General features: G+C 33.7%; 1 protein-coding gene across 1 annotated transcript in view; it reads right to left on the bottom strand.

Annotated features, from left to right (window-relative positions):
- Positions 1-18,972: 18,972 nt before the first annotated feature.
- Positions 18,973-21,116, bottom strand: part of LOC149561905 (pentatricopeptide repeat-containing protein At3g16610-like) — a 35,226-nt gene continuing 33,082 nt past the window's right edge. The window contains exon 2 of the mRNA XM_089825424.1: positions 18,973-19,481. The gene's annotated coding sequence lies outside the window, so the exon portion shown is untranslated. The remainder of the gene's footprint in view (positions 19,482-21,116) is intronic.

Below are 21,116 nucleotides of genomic sequence, written 5' to 3'. Positions count from 1 at the left end.
CAAGTATACATTTCATAATCCTATCATAGTTGGATAAAGGTTATCAATCATGCAATATTACCATGTTATTAAATTAAATACTCTTAAATCATGAACGATTTAATTAATAACATAAATGTATATTATTCGATTAAATTTTAATATCAATTTCATTTCTAAAATATTAATTTGAGTTTTATTTAAGTCTAACATTAATATTCATTTTCCTTTAATTCATAATGCAACTCAAAATAACTCAAACTTAAAATTATAATTAAGTTATATATAATTTCTCTCATAATATTAAATATTCATAACTAGATGATTATATAGCGAACTTCATTATATCTTCTCTTAAAATATAACTATATTACAATTATTTATTTATTAACTTTTCACTTGTATTAATAAATATAAAATTATTTATATGCTACTAATAGTTTAACTAAAATTAAAGATTATTGAATACCAACATCCACTTTATAGCTAAATGAGTAGTATTAATTTAATTTTTGAAACTAATAAATAATACATTCTTATGTTTAAAATAATTTCTTTTAATTATTATTTTATTTTATTTTGAAATTAACAAATAATTCCAAAAAAAGTTTTTTTAAATAATAAATCTGAAAATTGAATTATCAAAATAAATAAATAATCATTAAAAAAAAAATTTAAATAAATAAATCTGAAAAAGTATATTATATTTTTATATAATTAAATAAACATACAATTAGTATTTTTGCATTCATTTGATCTATCAAATTATGCAATCATACTATACTTAGTTGTGTTATCTGTAATATATATTTGTTTTCACATGAATGCATAAGTTTAGTTACAACATGCTTTCCTCTCAATGAATCTTTTGTTTTTCTAATAAATTTTGCAATTAAATTATTTTAGATATATGAAGAATATTTATCTTTATTTAGAAAACTCATGATAATCACATGACAAATTTAAAGTTCAAACTCTAATTGTTCAATTTGTTGTTTTCTTCCAATTTTCTATAATCAAATTAGAAGAGGTTTTAAAAAATATAGTCATAATAAATTTCTAAAATTTTCTACAATTTTCCTCAATCATATTTTCTTGATTAATAAGTTTTCCTTTTCAAAATCTACTACATAATTACTTATCCAAATATTAATACAATAAATTAATAAGTATTATGCAAGTACCCAAGAAGACACAAAGTAGACAGATCTTTTTATAAAATTCTACAATGGGTTTTCAAGCCCTAGTTCAAAACTACAATTAAAATCTAAGACAATTTATGAACGCATACAAATCCAAACCCTCTGAAACTTTCAATTCTTTTGATCTAATTCCAAATTTTGCTCCCCAAAACCTGTGTGTGGAGAAATAAACTCTAATCTCTTAATAAAGAATTTCTCAGCCTAGGGTTCCAGCTTTATGAACATGCAATAGCTTTTCTTTTTATTATTTTAATTAATTTAATTCTTCGTGCATACTTTTTGCATTTTAATTATAATAAAGTTTATCTAAATTTTCTCACTAACATTTTTTAATAAAACAAGATGCAATTAGAAAGTATATTTATTAATTTAACTAATAATAATATTTAAAGGTCATTTTAAAATGAAACTTCTAAATTAATTATTATTAAAGTAAATAAATATAATTATGTCAAATTTGGACTTAATTAAATCTTTAAATTTATTCCCTCTAGATTTCTCAATTAATTAAATTTAATTAAAATTTAATTTTTTCTTTATAATATTTTTGTTAAATCAAACCATTTAATAATATCTTTAAATAATTTAATTATAATTGAAAATCACAATAGAGCCACAAATTGAATAAGAAAACCAATCTAGAAAACAAAGTATGAATTCAAGTTCAAAGGGTCAAAATCTCGAGTTCAAGTCACTTGACGAATTCAAAAGAGTACACAACTCAAATACTTGTCTTATATTCTAGGACAATTGGATCAGGGTTTAAGATTTGGACTTGAGAAATGTCTCCCCTCTTTACCATTGAGATACTGCGATAGGGTGCGCTCATCCTAGCAATTCAGGGAAGTCAATGTTTGGTACCTGCAATCTGCATAAAAGTCAAACATGTACATATGCATATATATCTAAACTAGATAGGCAATGGCGAGGAGTGGTACATTGTGTAAATCCCAACTAACAGGTGACCACAACTCCCTCCCTCAACCACATCAGAAACGTCAAACATAAAGTAAAACAAACATGTACACCATACATACGGAGGTATGGGGTAGGTAACCCAAAAAATGTATATACATCATTCATGTAATTGTCATCATGAAACCACTGAAATCACTCTATGAAACATACAAAGCATCATCATCAAAAGAATAACCACAAACACATGAAATAACCAAGTATCAAATAGCTCATCAAATAAATAACTAAGTATGAAATAACATCAATCAAATTAGGGAACCAAGTACCACTAAATCAAATCACATAACCATGAAAACTAGCCAAAAAAATTCAACAATATAACCAAACAAAAAACCCTAGTCATCTGCGATAGATGACTATGATGTCCACATAAGGGACTATTGTAGGATGAGTCTATATTTAGCATAAAGTGTTCAAAAAATGAAGATCCCCCTAAAGGCCATAGAAAATGATGTCCCAGAAGTAATGGAATTTTTTTATAACAAAGATTAAATCTATGACAGGCAAATTATGAACACAAAAATAGGGCGTGATGTGAATGATGACATAGATCATTGGACTAGACATATAGTAAAGTTGACGAGGGAATGGAATTGATCCAGAAGCCATTTCAAATGGATTTAGTTCCCCGAGCCATACCTTTACAAGTTATTGCTAGGCCTCGAAAAGGAAAAGGTGCTAAGGTCACCATACCAACCTACCTTGCTAAATCACCAATGAGGCTGGAAATAGTGCATCAACATGAGCAGGAGGCTGAGTATTTCGAGGCTAACATGGGCAAAGGTAAGAGGAAGAAGGTAACCTCTAAGGTGAGAAAACAAGCAGTTGAGACCCAAACAGCACAAGCCTAGGAAGAGCCAGAGCCAATTGACAAGCCTCAAGATGAGCAAGAGCAACCACAAGTGCCATAACCAAAGTAGAAAGAGGAGGAAGTTCCAAAGGAACAAGGGGTCCCACCATCAAAAACTTCAAAGGAAGAAGCCTCCCCTTCTGTGCCAAAGAGAGCTAGAACATAAAAAATTGTAGTAGGTGTTTGAAGGAAGAGATTGAAGAAAAAAAATACTCCCTCCCCACAGGTTCCAAAGACCATCCATGAAGCAGAGGATGAGGAGGATGAGGAAGAAGGATAAGATAAGATAATATAGATTTACTAATTTCCAACAGGAGAACAACGAGGGTCTAAGGGACTAGAAATAGTGCAAAGGGAAAAATGCCAGTAGGGGGAGCACCAAATGGTGTCCACAGAAAGAACATGAAAGCAAAAAAACAAAAGAAGCAAGAAAAGGAATAACAAAAACTAAGACTTTTTCCCCTTAAGTGAGAGAACCTACTCGGCCAAGGCAATAGAGAGAGAGAAGGAGAAGTTCTACTCAAACACCTCCATCTGCTCCAAGGGAGCCTATCCACGTAGAAACTTTCGAGGATGAACAAAAAAAGTGGATAGCTGAGATGGAGAGCAAATGAGCTAATGTTTTTGACCTCTCAGATCTTGACTTTATGCTAGTGGGTATCGAGATGGTGAGTGAGAAGATAAGGCATACCCCGAGAAATGAGTCATTAGGAGAGGATTGGAATCAATTGTCTCATCTACCTCAGGGACCACTTGGCATTCCACTACCACCCCCACAAGATATGGCCACCATATTGGATAAAGGGTTAGTAGTTCCACTGCCTCAGTAGGAAATACAAGCAGAACTAGAAAGCCAAGAAATCGAGGAAGGAGAATACCAAAAGCTTCATGTTAGCGAAGTATCTAAAGAAGGGAAAATAGAAGAAGAAAATCAACAAACTCCTCTAGATACAAAGGCTAGATCCTTAGCCCAACAAAGCACAGGCTCCTTTCAAAGATCTTCCTCGGCATGAGAAGAGAGGAGTAATAAGGGAAAGGAGCTTGCTTTGAAACCAACTTCTTCAGCCAAGTACATATCACCAATGGGGACCACACTATCATGGCTAAAGGAGGTTATCTTTTGATAAAGGAAGCAATTGGAGCTAATAGAAGAGGATGGAATGAAGGAATTAATAAAAGAGATAAAGAAGCTTGAGCCACCTAAGGGTGATGCTAGAACACTTGCCTTCATTATCAAGAATCAAGATCAAGACCTTCTAGCCCATATCGCCATTCCTCCTCATGTTGACACCAAAGAACTGACTCCCAAGGATTACCAAATGAAGGAGATCATATTGGGAAAGCCCACGGTAGACATGGCTAAAGTACTGATCATGATAAGCCTCGAGAAAGTGTTCAAGCACTTGGATCAGGATGAACTAGAGTTGATGACATTGCGAAAGAAGAATGAGCTACTAAGATGCTACTTTAATAAAGTAGTGGAACTCATTGATTTGGAAATTCCTGAGATCGCTCTTGGAGATGCATTGGGAAGGAAATAGGCAAGACCACAACTGAACTAGTTTTTGGAAGCATGCCAGCAATGGCGTGACATTTTTGAGGAAAGAAGAGTGCAAATAATATAGGGTAATTTGAATCTTTTGCACAACATCCAATCAAATGCCGACAAGTTGGTTTCCATTGTAAACCAAAATTTTGGGCTAATGGATGAAATACATACCTGGGCGAATGATTTGCAAGCACTCAAATCAATAAAGGGCTAATGGATGAAGTATACTCGGTAGAGGAGCTAGATAAGCTCGATGACTGGATAGAGAAGATATCCTCAGGAAATAAAGTAGTGGAGGGATTACATGAGGAAATCCAATAGATAAAGGACAAATCTTAAGAGCAATTTTTGGAAGTGAAAAGGTACTATAACGGTGATAGCCTTGAGATTTTTGAAGATGAGTCAAAGACCAAGCTTTTTTTGGTGCCATCAATAGTTCAATAATTCATAGATACATTCAAAAATGCTTTGTCAGAAAATGATGTAGGACAAGCATTTAGATCTGAAGAGGCATTGTAAAACTAGACACCAAGCTTGAGGATTTTGTGGAGACGAGAATAGAAGTTAGTAACTACTGGAAAGTATTAAAGAATAAGTATGACGCATTAGATTTACTGGAAGCTACGAAGTTGCAGAGATAATAGAGAAATTCTAGAATAAACATTTGTTGGAAATATAGGAGTAACTGAGAGTGGGGGCGAATTAGTTACCACTAAAATAAATCCCAAATCCCTTGGATGTCAACAATAAAAGTTAGATTGATAAAATTGATCACTGTTATAGCTCGGTAAACAAACAAAAATTGTTGTAACTTGGTAAATGCAAAGTGTGAATTATTTTAGCAGATCTGAAACTGTTAGTAATTATCTTACAAACATTAGAGAAACAACATAAACACAATAGACACCAGAATTTAATGTGGAAACCCAATATGGGAAAAATTACCAATGTAACTAGTTATTGTTTTCCACTTTTCTGAAGTGAGCCGTATTAGGAGCCAACCTGGTTAAAGATTACCAAACACACTATTAAGTGTGACCTTGTTAGAGGATTTTTAATCACCCTGTTAGGAGTGGCCTTGTGAAAGGTCTTAAAACAATTCAATGGAACTTCCACCTTGTTAGAGGATTTACGAACTTGCTATTAAACCAACTATGTTAAGAGATTTTAGATCACTGCTACAATGGTTAGAGAGTAACTAAATTGTTGAATCCAGATTTCTATTCTACTTAAACTTGATCCTTCCTAATCAAATATTACTTTTCTACTCCACAAGGATATCTGCTTATCCTTCAAGCTCACTTCCACTCTTTTCTTTTCAATTCAATCAACAAAGTTGCATACACTTGAAAATCACAAGTTGACCTTATATTTATATCATCCAAATTTTCAAGTTGGCTCAATACAAATTAGAATGACCAATAATCATTACCATAGTCGGCTGAAACCAATACTTGAAATAATTAATCTTCATATGTCAAAACAAGAAAATCCTTCATTAGCCGACCTTGCTCAGTAAACACTGATTCTGAGATGATTTCTTGTATTAACCAATAGAGGCTCAATTAACACTGCGAACTTGCAAAAATCCTTTAGTAACTGAGTGAACCTCATTAGCACTAACTCTGTCCAACTTTCTCTTTGTTAACCAAGTGAGCTTAGTTAACACTCTTTTTTGCCTAAATTTCCTTCAATGCCCGAGTGAGCTTGATAGACACTATCTGTGCAAAATAAACTCAGGAACGCTCGGTAGACGAGAAAAATTGTCTTGTTGACCAAGTGATCTTGGTAAGCACTAACTGTCAACTGATATGACATTTGTGTAACATCAAAGACAACACACAATTAAACAATTGTATCCAACAATCTCCCTCTTTGGCATTGGTGGCAACATAACATATCATAGCATAATGAAATTTGAGAACAAGACTTTTTTTAATAGAAATATTCTTCCTTTTAAATTTTACACCAAAAATTTCTCCTTTATGCAGTAGTCTCCCTCTATAAAGGAATTACATAACTTCTCCCTCTTGGAATGACAAAAACAAATTTTAAAAAGATATGATAGTATACTCCTCTCTCTTTGACAACACATACCAAATTAGTAGCAATGTACTGTTGGGCATTCATTTTGCATGAGGTCAATGGCAAGAATCCATAGTGTAATTCCTCTATTGAAAAACAAATCTTTTTAAGGATCCACTCCAAGGTTCAGTGTTTGTCTTGCGACGTACCAAAATCTGCTCAGTAGAAGATAAATGTGAATGTTCACGAGGAGGCCTTTGTTGGTTCTAAAAAACTGTCTTGGAATCGAAGTAAAATCTATTTGCTGTCTCAAAATATCACACCAAAAGAATAATATTTTTGTATTTTCTATTTTTCAATGAATGCAGCTACTATGAGGTCCTATTCTAACAGGGGTTTAGCAAAGAAAATAATGAAATTGAAAGAAAATAACATGAAATCAAATAACTTGAAATTGAAATTCCTAAACGGACATAAGCTACACAACACAACACGCTGCGAGTTAAACCCTCAAAGAAATCAATAGGAAACCAATGAAAACAAGAGCAGCGCTTCCTCAAATCTACTGATGCAATCGTCGGTGAGAATCTTTAACAGATTGAATGATGTTTCACTCTTCATCAAATCGCAAGGCTACAGAAAGTGCGCTCATGCGAGACAAAAAGCTATGTAGAAACAATCAGGTGATCTCTTCTCAAGCTTGTTATGTCAACAGAATTCATATATCTGTAGCAAACACCAGAACTAAAAGATCGCACAACCAGAAACAATGCAATAAACCTTTGGCTCAATCACAATTTGATGAATAAAATCCACAAAACAATGACACATTTAGGCAAGAATAACTACACTCTGAATGCTAGCACCAAAAGCATAACTTTATTGCATAATAACAGCGGCCCTTGTTACATTTTAAAATGGGGTATTTATAAGAAATCGTCTCCTCAATTTGTGTTGAGAGTGAGAGATATCTTAATGCAATAAAATGCTTTTAAAACATTTAAAACAAACTAAATATATACAAACTGATAATCTAACTGGTGCTTAAAGGAACTCCATCCATATTTTATTCATTAATTGGATACATGAGCCTTTTACATGTCGAAAACAATGAAAGCATGAGAGAGAAAGTAGGAGGAAGCCATCAGTCGAAGTGGAAGTGCTTGGAGGCTTCAAAAATGAAACTGGCCCTTCACTTAATGTGTGTTGGAGTTAACTTGCCGTCAAAATGCGCTCCCAATGCATGGAAAGTGCTATTTTTGGAACTGGCAGTCAATTGTAGGCGCACCTTTGAATTGCAGACCTGCATGAAAATGCAGAGCTGCAGACCTAGGGACCTGCGTACCTACAGAGCTCAATTCGCCAAAAAATCAAAGTTCTCAATTTTGAAAATGATTTCTGGGTTTTGCTCAAATGAGGTTTTAGATCACTTTTTGTATATGCTCCATGCCCCTTTCTGATGATTTACACCCTCTTTATAGCCAATTAATTTCATAAACTTGCACTCCCTCCGCTTCTTCAATCAAAAATCTCAAGGCACCTGCATTGAATCTTGTCCCCAATAGCTACATAAGATGAGGAACCTGATTTTCTTTATGTGTCCAACCTGTATCTTTGACCTTTGTCTTCTCTCCACCTATCCAATCCTTCCCGGCGAGAAACCAAGTGATCAAGATTATCCAAGACGATCAAATGTTTGCAACTTTTTCATATTTTTTCACAAATTTTCTAATCATTTTTAAATGACCTTTTTGGAGGTCTTTTGCTCAAAATTTCAAGTTAGAACCTTTCTTGGTCCCTAAAACTGGACAGTTGAAGGCTCACTATTTTAGGGATTGAAATTAGATCTTCAGCTCTTCTTTCCAACGATGTAAGTGGTTCTAAATTCTAAGGCCCGAGTCAAAAGTTATGACCTCGACAAGTTGAGGATGTCATTTTTACCTAAAAAAGAAGCAAACATTAGTCCGTAGAGTTAACAATGCATAGTAAAGACACACTAGCTACTCAAACAAAACTGGAGGTGAATCCTGAAATCTGGCTAAGTCTAAAATCCTGAAGCCCTGAAATTTGGCTAAGTCTAGATTCTTGAAGCCCTAAAATTTGGCTAAGTCTAGATTTATGAAGCCCTGAAATTTTCTAGAATCTTTCCCTTATCTCGGGGAGGTCTAAAACCTATCTCAAAAGATTTGTCGCATATATTAAAATATAACTTAAGTATAAATTGACGTAAATATACATCAACTTATACTTAAAAGATATATTTTAAACCCCTTTTATGGCTATTTAGACAAAATTGGAGGTGAAAGGGCAGCTTGGCAAGGGCACATGGTGCCTTGGGAGCGCGCGGCGCAAATGCGCATGAGGCGCCTTAATCGTGCATGTGGGCACACTTTGGGTGCACGGCCCTTTATGGCAGCATGCACTTTGAGCACGCGGCCCTTGGTGAAAGCGCGCGCGTGGCCCTTTGCACTTTGGGCACGTGGCCCTTGGCAGCGCACGGGCACGCGCGTGCTCCCCTTGGCGGCCCGTGCGCTTTGGGCGCGTGGCTCTTTGTGGCAGTGCGCACGTGCTGCCCTTGGCGACGCACGCGCACGGCCTTTGGGGGCGTGCGCGCGCTTGGGGCACACGGCCCTTTGTGGCGTGCATCTGATTTGTTTTTTTTTTTTAATTTCAAATTTTTTTATTTTTTGTGTTTTTCAATTTTTCAATTTTTTTTGTGATTTTTTCGAATATTTGACTCTAAAATTCTAAGGTCTAATAAAACTCTTCTTCTCCTGACTCCCGAACTATGAGTCTGAGAGTCAAAAAAAGTAGGGGGTCCTCATTCCTAGTAAGGAATAGGGCATGTGTTGTGAACACCACAACATGTACTTTGAGGACTAATTCATATGCAATATTCTCTTGACTATGCCACACCAACTAATTGATCTTCAATTTGGTTCTTGTTGATGCATCACTAAACTTCATTTAGTGAGCTTCAAATAAGGGAATGACCCCTAACTTACCTCTTAGATACAAGAATGCATCCTTAGGTAATGGCTTGGTGAATATGTTTGCAATATGTTCTTTTGTATGGACATATTCAAATCTAATTTCTTTGTCCTACACCAATTCTCTGACAAAGTGATTTTTAGGGCAATGTACTTAGTTTTGGAGTACATCACTAGGTTCTTTGATATGTGTTCTTTGATTTCAACCTTCATACCTTCCAACAATTGTTTGAACCAAACAATGTTAGAACAATTTATTGCTGCTGCAACATATTCTGCTTCTTTCGTGGCTTGGGATGTGCAATTTTGCTTCTTGCTTGTCCAAGATACCAACATTTTACCAAGAAAGAATGCTCCACCACTAGGGTTTTTTCTATCATCAAGATTTCCTACCCAATTAGCATCAGTAAACACTTTTAGGTCTGAATTTCCTCCAAGTTTGTACCATAACCCATAGTCTTCAGTACCTTTTAGATATCTCAAGATTCTTTTGATTTCCATCATATAGTTTTCTCTAGGTTTCGTCGAGAATCTTGCCACTATTTCAACTGCTAGGGCAATATCAGGTCTTGTGTGAACTACATACTATAATTTCTCAATCATTGATATGTATAAAGTCTAATCTACCTCTTTGGAGTTATCATCTTTCGTAAACTTCATTCTAGTACACATGGGGATTCCAATTGGTTTTGAGTCTTCTATTCCAAAATTCTTGAGTATCTCTTTGATATACTTAGATTGTGTAACATAGATACCATTTTTCTTTTTTTGTATTTGCAATCCAACAAAGAATTTTTTCTCACCAAACATAGACATTTCAAACTCTTTGTTCATTTGTTCTAAAAATTCTTTGCATAGGTCATCATTCCCTGTAAATAGAGTATCATCCACAAATATCTCTGCCAACACATTCTTGTTATTTGGTCCTTCCTTGATGTACAAACTATTGTTATCATTTGTTCTTTGAAAACCAATTTGTATTAGGTAGTTATGCAATCTTTCATACCATACTCTAGGAGTTTGTTTGAGACCATACAAAACTTTGTGTAATTTGCAAACCATGTCCCTTTTGTCTGGATCAACTAAACCTTATAGTTGTTCAATGTAGACATTTTCATCAAGAATTTCATTGAGAAATGCAGATTTAACATCCATCTGATATACTTTGAATCCTTTGTGTGCTACATATGCAAGTAAAGTCCTAACACCTTCCAATCTTGCAACAGGGGCGAAAGTTTCTCCATAATCAATGCCTTCTTCTTGAGAGTAGCCTTTACATACCAGTCTTCTTTTATTTCTTAATACTTTACCGTCTTTAGTCAACTTATTCCTGAATACCCATTTTGTTCCAATCACATTTTTATCCTTAGGTCTAGGTACAAAGTTCCAAGTTTTGTTCTTTTCTATTTGTTTTATTTCTTCATTCATAGCCTCAACCCAACTTTCATTTTCCAATGCATCTTTAACACTTCTAGGTTCAAATTTAGTAAGTAGACATGTACCTTTTAGCTTATTTCTTGTCATAGTACCTTCTGATTTATCTCCAATAATCTAATCAGGTGTATGATGCCTTCTGACATACTTTTCCAATACAAGTTATTACCTTTTGAATGAATTGCATTATCTTCCTTCTGAATTTCAACTTAAGACTTAGGTTGTTCAGTCTATGACTTGGGTCCTTCAGACTCGATAGGGGTTAACTCGGTAGCTTCAAAATGTAACTTGGGTCCCTCTGACTTGGTTTGTACTTCTTACAGCTTGGTAACTATAGAGGGCTCGGGAGATGAACCCTCCTTATTATCAGATATGCTTAGGAATGTATCAGATTCAAAGTAGACAAATCTTCTATAGTTTTTTGGTTCTTTCTTGCTTTCTTCTTCAACCTTTTCTGCAAACTCATCAATTCTCACATGTGCACTTACTATGATTTTGTGTGTAGACAAATTCAAATATTTATATGCTTTTTTTTTGCAAGAGTATCCTAAAAATATACCTTTGTCACCTTTTACATCAAACTTGCCTTTTTTAGAGTCTTTCAAGATATAAGACTTGCTTTCAAACACTTTCAGGTAACTTACATTGGGTTTATAACCATACCATAGTTCATAGGGAGTTTTGTCTAAATCCCTCTTCAACTGAACTCGGTTCAAAGTATGAATTGCAATGTTGATAGCTTCCTTCCAATATTTGATAACAACATTCTTTTCAATCATTACAGTCCTTGCACAATCCATGATGGATCTGTTTCTTCTTTCAACTATCCCATTCTGCTTAGGAGTACTAGGGGTTGATACCTGTCTTTTGATTAATCTTTCATTGCAGAAGTTATTGAACTCGTTGGAGATAAACTCACCACTTATGTCTGATCTTAAGCATTTCAATCTTTTTCTTGTTATCTTCTCTACTCTTGCCAGATATCATTTGAATTTCTCAAATGCTTCTGACTTTTCTTTTAGATACATGACAGTCATCATTCTAAAGTAGTCATCAACAAAAAGAATAAAGAATTTTTCTCCACTATAACTTTGTACACCAATTGGTCCACACAGGTCAGTATGCACAATTTCCAAGACATCTTCAAATTGATAGTTTTTGCTTTTAAAACTAGTCTTCCCCACTTTTACCAAATTGACAGTTCTTGCATAAAGCCAACATCTGGTTTCTTCAAACTAGGGATACCTCTTACTTTTCTAAATTTTCTTATTTCGACTATATTATCAAAGTTCACAGACATAGCCTTCTATGCCATAACCAACTTTCTTCTAGTTGAGCAATGAAACATGAGCAATCACCAAGATCAAGATAAACTAGGTTACCTTTTGTTTGTTTGCCTGATCCAATTAGACTCCCTTTGTCATCCAGCAGTCTTACCTTGTCATGCATGAATTCTACCTTGAATCCAATGTTGATTAGTTGTGCCACACTCAGCAGATTATGCTTTGGTCCTTCAACCCAATAAGCATTGTCACATACAAGTTTATTAGTTAATGAGATACAGTGTTTTCCTTTGATGCAAAAAGGTTCATTGTTTCCAAATCTTACACTACCTCCATCATAATGTTCAAAATGTTTAAACTTTGTTCTATCTCCAATCATGGTGTGAACATCCACTATCTATGATCCATGTATCATTTTTACTAACATAAGAGATAAATGTTATCTTATCACCTTCATCATTAAATTCATCTTTTATAGCAATGTACAATATTTCATTCTCACTGTTATCAGAATCTTTAGCCATAAAACAAGTTTTCTTACTTTTGTCTTTGTATGATTTGTGACTTTTGAAATCCTTTTTGCCTTTGTACGTGTGGCTCTTCTTCTCATCCTTGCTATCATTGTTTAGGCACCTGGCAACAATATGACCAATTTTTTCACATGAAAAATAGATTAGGGGAACTTTACCTTTGTATTTTCCTCTACTTCTAGAATATTTCTTTGCAAGTAAGGCTTCAACAACTTCAAGATCACTATATGAGCTTTCATCAGTTTCTTTTTCACTGTTTGACTAATTTTCTTTTATCTTCTTGCCTTTATCTTTGAGTGAAAGTTTGGCCTCAAATGCAGACTCAATATTTTTGGAAGCTAGAACATAATTGTCAAAGTTGTCTAGCTCAAAAGCTATCGATCTTCCTACTAGGGCATCCAAACCTAACTTGTTATTTGAATCACATCTCACTTCTTGAATAGCAGATACTCTTATTGCATAGATGGGAAGCAAAGTTTTAAGAATATTACTTACAACAGCTTCTTCTTTGATCTCTCCTCTAGATGCTCTAATTGCACTGACACTAGCTTTGATTCTTTCCACATATTTGACAACATTTTCATCTTCTCTCATTCTCATCTGATCAAATTATCTTCTAAAGCTTTCTTCTTTGGCTCTACTTACATTGTAATCACCACCATAGATGTCCTTGAGTTTGTTCCACATTTCAAAAGCAGTTTTACAGTCTTTGACCTCATCAAAACCTTCATAGCTGAGAGCAGATGCAATGTCAATCATCATAATGTTATGGTTCTTTTTCTCAGCAAGATTTCCAACGAATAATGTACCAGCAAGAGTTTTGTATTCTGTATCAAGGTATTTGCAACCTCAATCACTGATGGTAGCCAGATGAAGCCTCATGAGTCCCTGCCATGCTAAAAAGTTGTCTCTGTTTAGCTTAGGGATTTCTCTCTTGTAAGACATCCTGATCTTTTGCTTAGGTCCTTGAAACCTTCCCGCAAGCACCAAAAGCTCTTATACCAATTGTTGGAAATATAGGAGTAATTAAGAGGGGGGGTGAATCAATTACCACTAAAATAAATCTCAGATCCTTTGGATGTCAAGAACAAAAGTTACACTGATAAAACTGATTACTGTTGCAGCTCAATAAACAAACATAAACTATTGTAACTTAGTAAATACAGAGTGTGAATTACTTTAGCAGATCTAAAACTATTAATAATTATTTTGCAAACATGAGAGAAACAACATGAACACAATAGACTCTAGAATTTAATGTGGAAATCTAATATGGGAAAAACCACCAATGTAACTAGTTATTAATTTTCACTCTTCTGAAGTGAGCCATGTTAGGAGCCAACCCGGTTAAATGTTACAAAACACATTGTAAGGTGTGACCTTGTCAAAGGATTTAATTACCCTGTTAGGAGTGTCCTTGTGAAAGGTCTTAAAACAATTCAATGGAACTACCACCTTGTTAGAGGAGTTATAACTGGTTGTTAAACCAACTCTATTAAGAGATTTTAGATCATTGCTACAATGGCTAGAGAGTAACAATATAATGACCTGATTGTGATGCAACAGAATTGCTGAATCCAGATTTTTCTTTTTGTTAAACTTGATCCTTCCTAATCGAATATTACTTTCCTGCTCCATAAGGATATTTGCTTATCCTTCAAGTTCGCTTCCACTCTTTTCTTTTCAATTCAATCAACACACTTGCACACACTTGAAAATCACAACTTGACCTTATATTTATATCATCGAGTGAAAGTACATAACTGTGTCACCCTTTGTGATATCACGAAGGGTTACTACTGTACCAGTTTCAATCATACTTACGTGGCAGATTCAGTTGCCTACGTGTCAGGTACCATTTCGGCCGAAAGGGTTTCGGCCAAAACCCCTAAGTTTTGTAAAAGCACCAAAAAACCCTTTGTAGCTATCATTTTGACTATTATGGTTCCCAACTTCTCAGAGAGCAGTCTAGGTGTCTCGGTCGTAATAGGTTAGTGGATTTTTTTTTTTCCATTTTTAAATTTTTTTTGTGTTTTTTGATTAGTAAATGTTAATGGTACTCAAATTAATTATTTTTTTATGTATTTTATGAGTGAAATATTTAGATTTGTTAATTTTTTAATATATTTAAATTATTTTTTAGATTTGTTAGTAAATTATTTAAAACATAAGCAAGAATGTAGTCAAACATTAGGTAAAAATGTAGAAAAAAATTAGTTAAAAATGTAAAAAAATTAGGTAAAAATGTAAAAAAAATTAGTTAAAAAATGTAGAAAAACATTAGGTAAAAATGTAAAAAAATATTAGTGAAAAAATGCAGAAAAACATTAGGTAAAAATGTAAAAAAAATTAGATAAAATGTACGTTTATATGAAACTTAGAAACACTTTTACATTTATATGAAATTTAAAACAATTGTTAAACCCTGTAGTTAAATCAAAATCTAATTTAATCAAGAATTTTATTTTTTTATCCCATATACATGTGTACACTTAGTTATAATTTAATCAAGAATTTTTATTTTTTAATCGCATATACATGTACATGTACAAATATTTATTTTTCACATTTGCATGAGCACGTTAAAATACATTAGATATGGTCTCTAAGATAATTTGTTTTAAAATACATACATTACATGATTGAATAGCACTATACATTTAATGTTGTGTATTTATATGTACGTGTGTTTCAAGTTAAATTTAACTTTTAATTATTTTAATTTATACACTTGTATGTTTATGTGTGTGTGTGTGTGTGTGTGTGTGTGTGCGTGCGTGTGCGTGCGCAGATCTCTAGATATTTATCAGTCTTGTAGCTTCACACTCATATCCTCATACATATATACATTATGGCATCTAGTTATGGGGATCGTGGTCATGCATCCTCAGGGGATGCTAGTGTCCATAAAGGGGGTCAAAGTGTTGAGTTTGGCACAGCACACAGATCGACATCCTCCAATGAGGATAGAGAGTGATTATTTAGAGATACACTTGCGAGATTATCTCGTGCTATAGAGGTTTTGAAGTCCTCACTTTCCTCTTCTACTACTCTCCCTAATAGGGAGAAGATAATAGTGATGTGAGAGGAGTTGTTTCGTATGATTCAGACCATTGAATCATACAAGTTCCCTTTTGATGATATTAACATTGAGACATTTTATTCTTCTTTATCTCGTAGTGTCACTAGCACTATGAAGTATAGATAGGTTGACATTGAGGTCTCCACTACCATGGTGAAGACCATGTTTCCATTTTATACAGATGGCACTAGAGTTAGAGGCTACTCTGCAACGAAGTGTACTAATGAGCTCGTCACACCATTCAAATATTCTCACTGGTTGGCTACTCATCATAGATGGCCACGGAAGGATGAGTTCCCTCTGTATTTCTACAAACAATTGTTTGCAAAATTTCATTTACACCATGATGTTGATTACACGGATTATCCAGGTCATGTTGGGCAGAGTCTGAGGAGATTTTTAGACAAATTTAGACCCGCAGACACTCCTATGCCCATTAACAAATGGGCAAAGGTGGATCCAAACCTTTTGGCTATGCCAAGAGGTCCATAGATGGTTGCTACAGGCTAGAGTGTTCTTGATGACACAATCAAGACAGATTTTTTCGAGCATCGCCACTGTCGCCACATAGTTGCACGAGATTTCTTCTTATTGGTGTGGCAGATATATATTACAGTCTCAAGGTACCATTCCCACAGCTGCATCATCTAGCGTGTAGGTGTTGATGATGCATATGGAGTAGCAGGCATACCTTCTCCACTAGAGGTTTTTGCAGTCTCAGATGTGGATGCATTGCGGCATTTGGGATCATGTTTAGCATTTGATCTTTTGGATTCATATCAAGCATTATCTACAGTCATAGGGATTCCACTTTGTGACATCAGCTCTCAGATTAGTCATATTTTGTCACGTAAAGCAGGATCAGAGGGTTCACAGAGGCAAGAGGACATTCCTGCACCTTCTATTGCTCCTATTGCTACACAAGCCCAGGCTACAACACCAGCCCTAGCTACTTAGGACCCTACAACACCCCTCCCCGACTCAGGATTTCAGTACTAGACAGCCTGGTCTATTTACCTCCATGCTTTCAAATTAGGGCACTATCAACTTGGACACTGATAGTGTTTTTTCATTACATGATTCATATATTAGTCAAATCGACAGAGCATTACATGATGCTATGGTAAATATCTCTATATGTTTAAATTTATTTTAATTATGGTAAATATGTCTATATGTTTAAATTTATATATATGTGTGTGTTTCTGTATGTGTTATAGGGTCTGAGTGATAGTATGTTACGTTTTGTTGATCTGCAAACATCGATAGATCCTACACGTCCTAAGTCTCAGGTATGTTACAATTTAAATATATATTTGATTTATATGTATGATATAATTTGTCTATACATAATTTGACACTATCATTTGACACAAGGTTCAGACACAGCTGATAGACCCTTTTTGTGACATCTAGGATCAGGAGGGGGATGTAGCTGATTAGATCATGGCCTTTTATTTTATACACATGTTATTTTGGCGACATTTGATATAATATTTTGGATTTACATATTTATACGGACACTTTGATGTTTTATATGTTATTTTCAGATACATGTTTATATGGACACTTTGATGTTTTATATGTTATTTCTAGATACATATTTATATGGAGACTTTGATGTTTTATATATATTATTTGGAGACATTTGATACATGATATTTTTATACATTTGATATGTGTAAATTATTCTCTAGATATATATACATGTATATTATTGATCTTTTAATGTACATGTATGTTATTGAGCTTTTAATGTCTTAATATTTTATGTTTATGTATGTGTTATTCAAGTTTTTGTATATGTTATTCATCTTAATGCCTTAATCTAAGTGTAATTAACTATATTTAATGACATGTCTTAAGGGGAGATCCTAAATTATACATAAGAATGTAGGTTAATGTATATTTTATTTCATAGATGTATGTAAATATGTTTATGTTAAATGTAAACATGTATATTTTCGATAATCATGTTTATGTATATGTTATTGTGTTTAATGCATTAATCTAAGTATAATTCACTATATTTAATGACATGTCTTAAGGGGAGATCCTAAATTATACATAAGAATGTAGATTAATGTATATTTTATTTCATAGATGTATGTAAATATGTTCATGTTAAATGTATACACATGTATGTTTTCAATAATCATGTTTATGTATATGTAATTATTTTTAATGCCTTAATCTAAGTATAATTAACTATATTTAATGACATTTCTTAAGGGGAGATCCTAAACTTAATATGTTATAAGAATGTAGATTAATGCACAGGTAAGAATATAACATATACATGTACATAAGAACATATAAAGACTATGACCTAAAGAATGCATGTTACAACATTTAATTAATAAAAGTTAATACATATAAGAACATAACTCAGATTTTATACAAACATAAAGAATGTATATTTTATTTCATAAATGTATGTAAATATGTTCATGTTAGATGTAGACATGTATATGTTTTCAATATTCATGTTTATGTTATTGTTTTTAATGCCTTAATGTAAGCATAATTGACTATATTTAATGACATGTCTTAAGGGGAGATCCTAAATTAAATATGTTATAAGAATGCTAGATTAATGCACAAGTAAGAATATAACATATACATGTACATAAGAACATATAAAGAACTGTATGACCTAAAGAATGCATGCTACAACATTTAATTAATAAAAGTTAATACATATAAGAACATAACTTAGATTATTTACTTAGATTATATACAAACATAAAGAACATGTATCATATAAAGAACAAAAAGATTATATACACATAGATACATAAGAGCAATAACAATCAATAAGAAAACATAAACAATGTATATAAATACATACAAATTTACTAAAGGGATTGTCTTAAGGAGAGGTCCTAAAAGGTTGTACTAAGGGGATGTCCTAATAGGTGGTCTTAAAGGGAGATTAGGTAATAAGTAGTCCTAAGGGGAGGTCTTAAGAGGTTTTCTTAAGGGTAGGTCCTAAGAGGTTGTCTTAAATGAGATATCCATGTCTAATTTAAATAAACATAACAAAACATGTCTAATTTCGCATGTCCACTTGATAAATGATCCAATGCATACAAATGTATAAAACAAATATCCTATCAACATTAAATGTGAAAATATAATCTAGCTATATAGACATAGTTGAACTAGAGCTCTAGAATAAGTACATAGGTAAACTAGAGCTCCACAAACATTGTATTGTTAGGATCCTCTCTAGTTTTTATTATCTCTAGAAGTTTTTCATATTCTTCAATAGATAGTTTCCACTTTTGATTTCCACGACATCCTCTTCTTTGTATTGCTTCAAATTGTAACTTGGTTGCTATAACATGGTTACTGTAATGTAAAACCTTTGCTTTAGTCTTGTATTCAATAAATTCAATACCACCCTTGTTTGTTGATAATATGTTCTTTCAATAACAACTGATCCAATTGGATATGACTGTTCATCAGCATCTATAGTTCCTTCTAGCAACTTGTGTTTTGCTTTTGTGCATCTTAAAAGATAATAGTCCACATTTTTCACATTATTTGGTAAAACTTGAACTGCAAAAATATCTCCTGCATGTATATAAAAATAGATAAATATAAATTAATTTTAAAATGAATGTGTGTGTGTGTGCACAAACCTACCATAACTAAATCAGAAATGTGTTCATAATCAGCTGAATATATAGGATCATGAATGTCAATGTCAATGTCAGCATCTTTTGTAACGCCCCGCCAAGGGATCCAAAGAATTAACCTAAAGTTTTACTAAGTTTGTGAAACAATTTTTTTTTTCTTTAATCATGATAGATAAACCATTGACATCAACACATAGTAGCAGAAGCAATAACATACAATCAACTGTAAGCATACATAACAGGTTACATTCCTTAAGGATCCCAAGACGTTGAGTCACATTTAATCTAACTAATACTAAGTCTAACAACTACCACATCCACATGAAAGAATAGTTAAAAAGTCCAATGTCCATAATATACATTTGTTTTGAATTCCTGTTGGCAATTAAATTCGGAATGCTCTATCATCCACTGTACATGTCACAAGGTATGAAAAGCTTAAAAGACTAAATATATGTATAAATAAAGAAAAATCATCCTTATTGAATCCATGATACAAGTACAATAAAGTAAATGAAACCAATAACATACATGATACATCCATCCATCAATAAAGATATAACAACCATCGTAAAAGATATCCATTCAACATAAAACACATCTAATCTAAGTGTGTGGTTCCTCCCAACCGTCAATAGCATCATTAGACCATCATGGGCCCTAGCCATCCCTCCGTGCGTAACATCTCAAGTCACCGAAGAGATCATCGGCATTATCATAGTAGGGATGTCACTCCTAAAACATTCTACAACATATGCAAAAAGAAATCTAACATGCTACAACATATGCATAAAGAAATCTAAAATGCAAGAATAAAGCATAAGATGATCCTACAAAGTAGATAACATCATCTATCACATGCTAATCTTCAATATAAAGAAACATATCAATAAATAACATCCATCACAAGATCCAAGAGCAGAATGAAGATAAATACCAAGAATGCTCTAGCCACGGTGTCTTAGACGAACCTCAAATGGTAAAAGTGAAAATACACTACCACCCGACCGCATGGAACCTAAATGGTCCACTCCCACCGTGCTGAGGAGATAGTCTCAAGTCCCAAATAGGATATCAAATCACATAACACAAGATAACAAATCACATAACACAAGTACTCTCTAAGTCCAGGTATCCTAAAAGTATACTAACTCAAAGGTTTCAACATAAACTGACATTTAATTCCCAGAGGCACAACAAAGACACGTAAGAAACCTACTATGTAAGCGGGAAAGTGTCATCGCATGAATCATGCTAGAGTTACCTCAGTAGTCTCTCAATAGACCCCGGCCCCCTAATGATCCCTGTGTGGCCACTAGTATCCTCTCGTACTGACAAGACATACTATGAAATACAAGGTTGCAACCAAGTGTTCTCTCTACTCCCATCCTAGTTTGTTCTAGCACTCGAGGCATAGGCGAGAACATACAATTATCTTATTAGGTTCATTTTAATCCTCATTTAGTGTAATGTTTTCACTTATTAATACAATTTACAATGAGTTACCCTGGCAGCCACTTATGGCCCCGGCCCCCATTGCAAGCCACTTCCTGACACTACAAGTAGATAA

The sequence above is a fragment of the Cupressus sempervirens genome, chromosome 4, assembly GCF_028749045.1.
Source record: "Cupressus sempervirens isolate cs-2001-9-10 chromosome 4, ASM2874904v1, whole genome shotgun sequence".
Classification (NCBI taxonomy): domain Eukaryota; kingdom Viridiplantae; phylum Streptophyta; class Pinopsida; order Cupressales; family Cupressaceae; genus Cupressus; species Cupressus sempervirens.
This window is presented reverse-complemented; position numbering and strand designations above follow the sequence as displayed.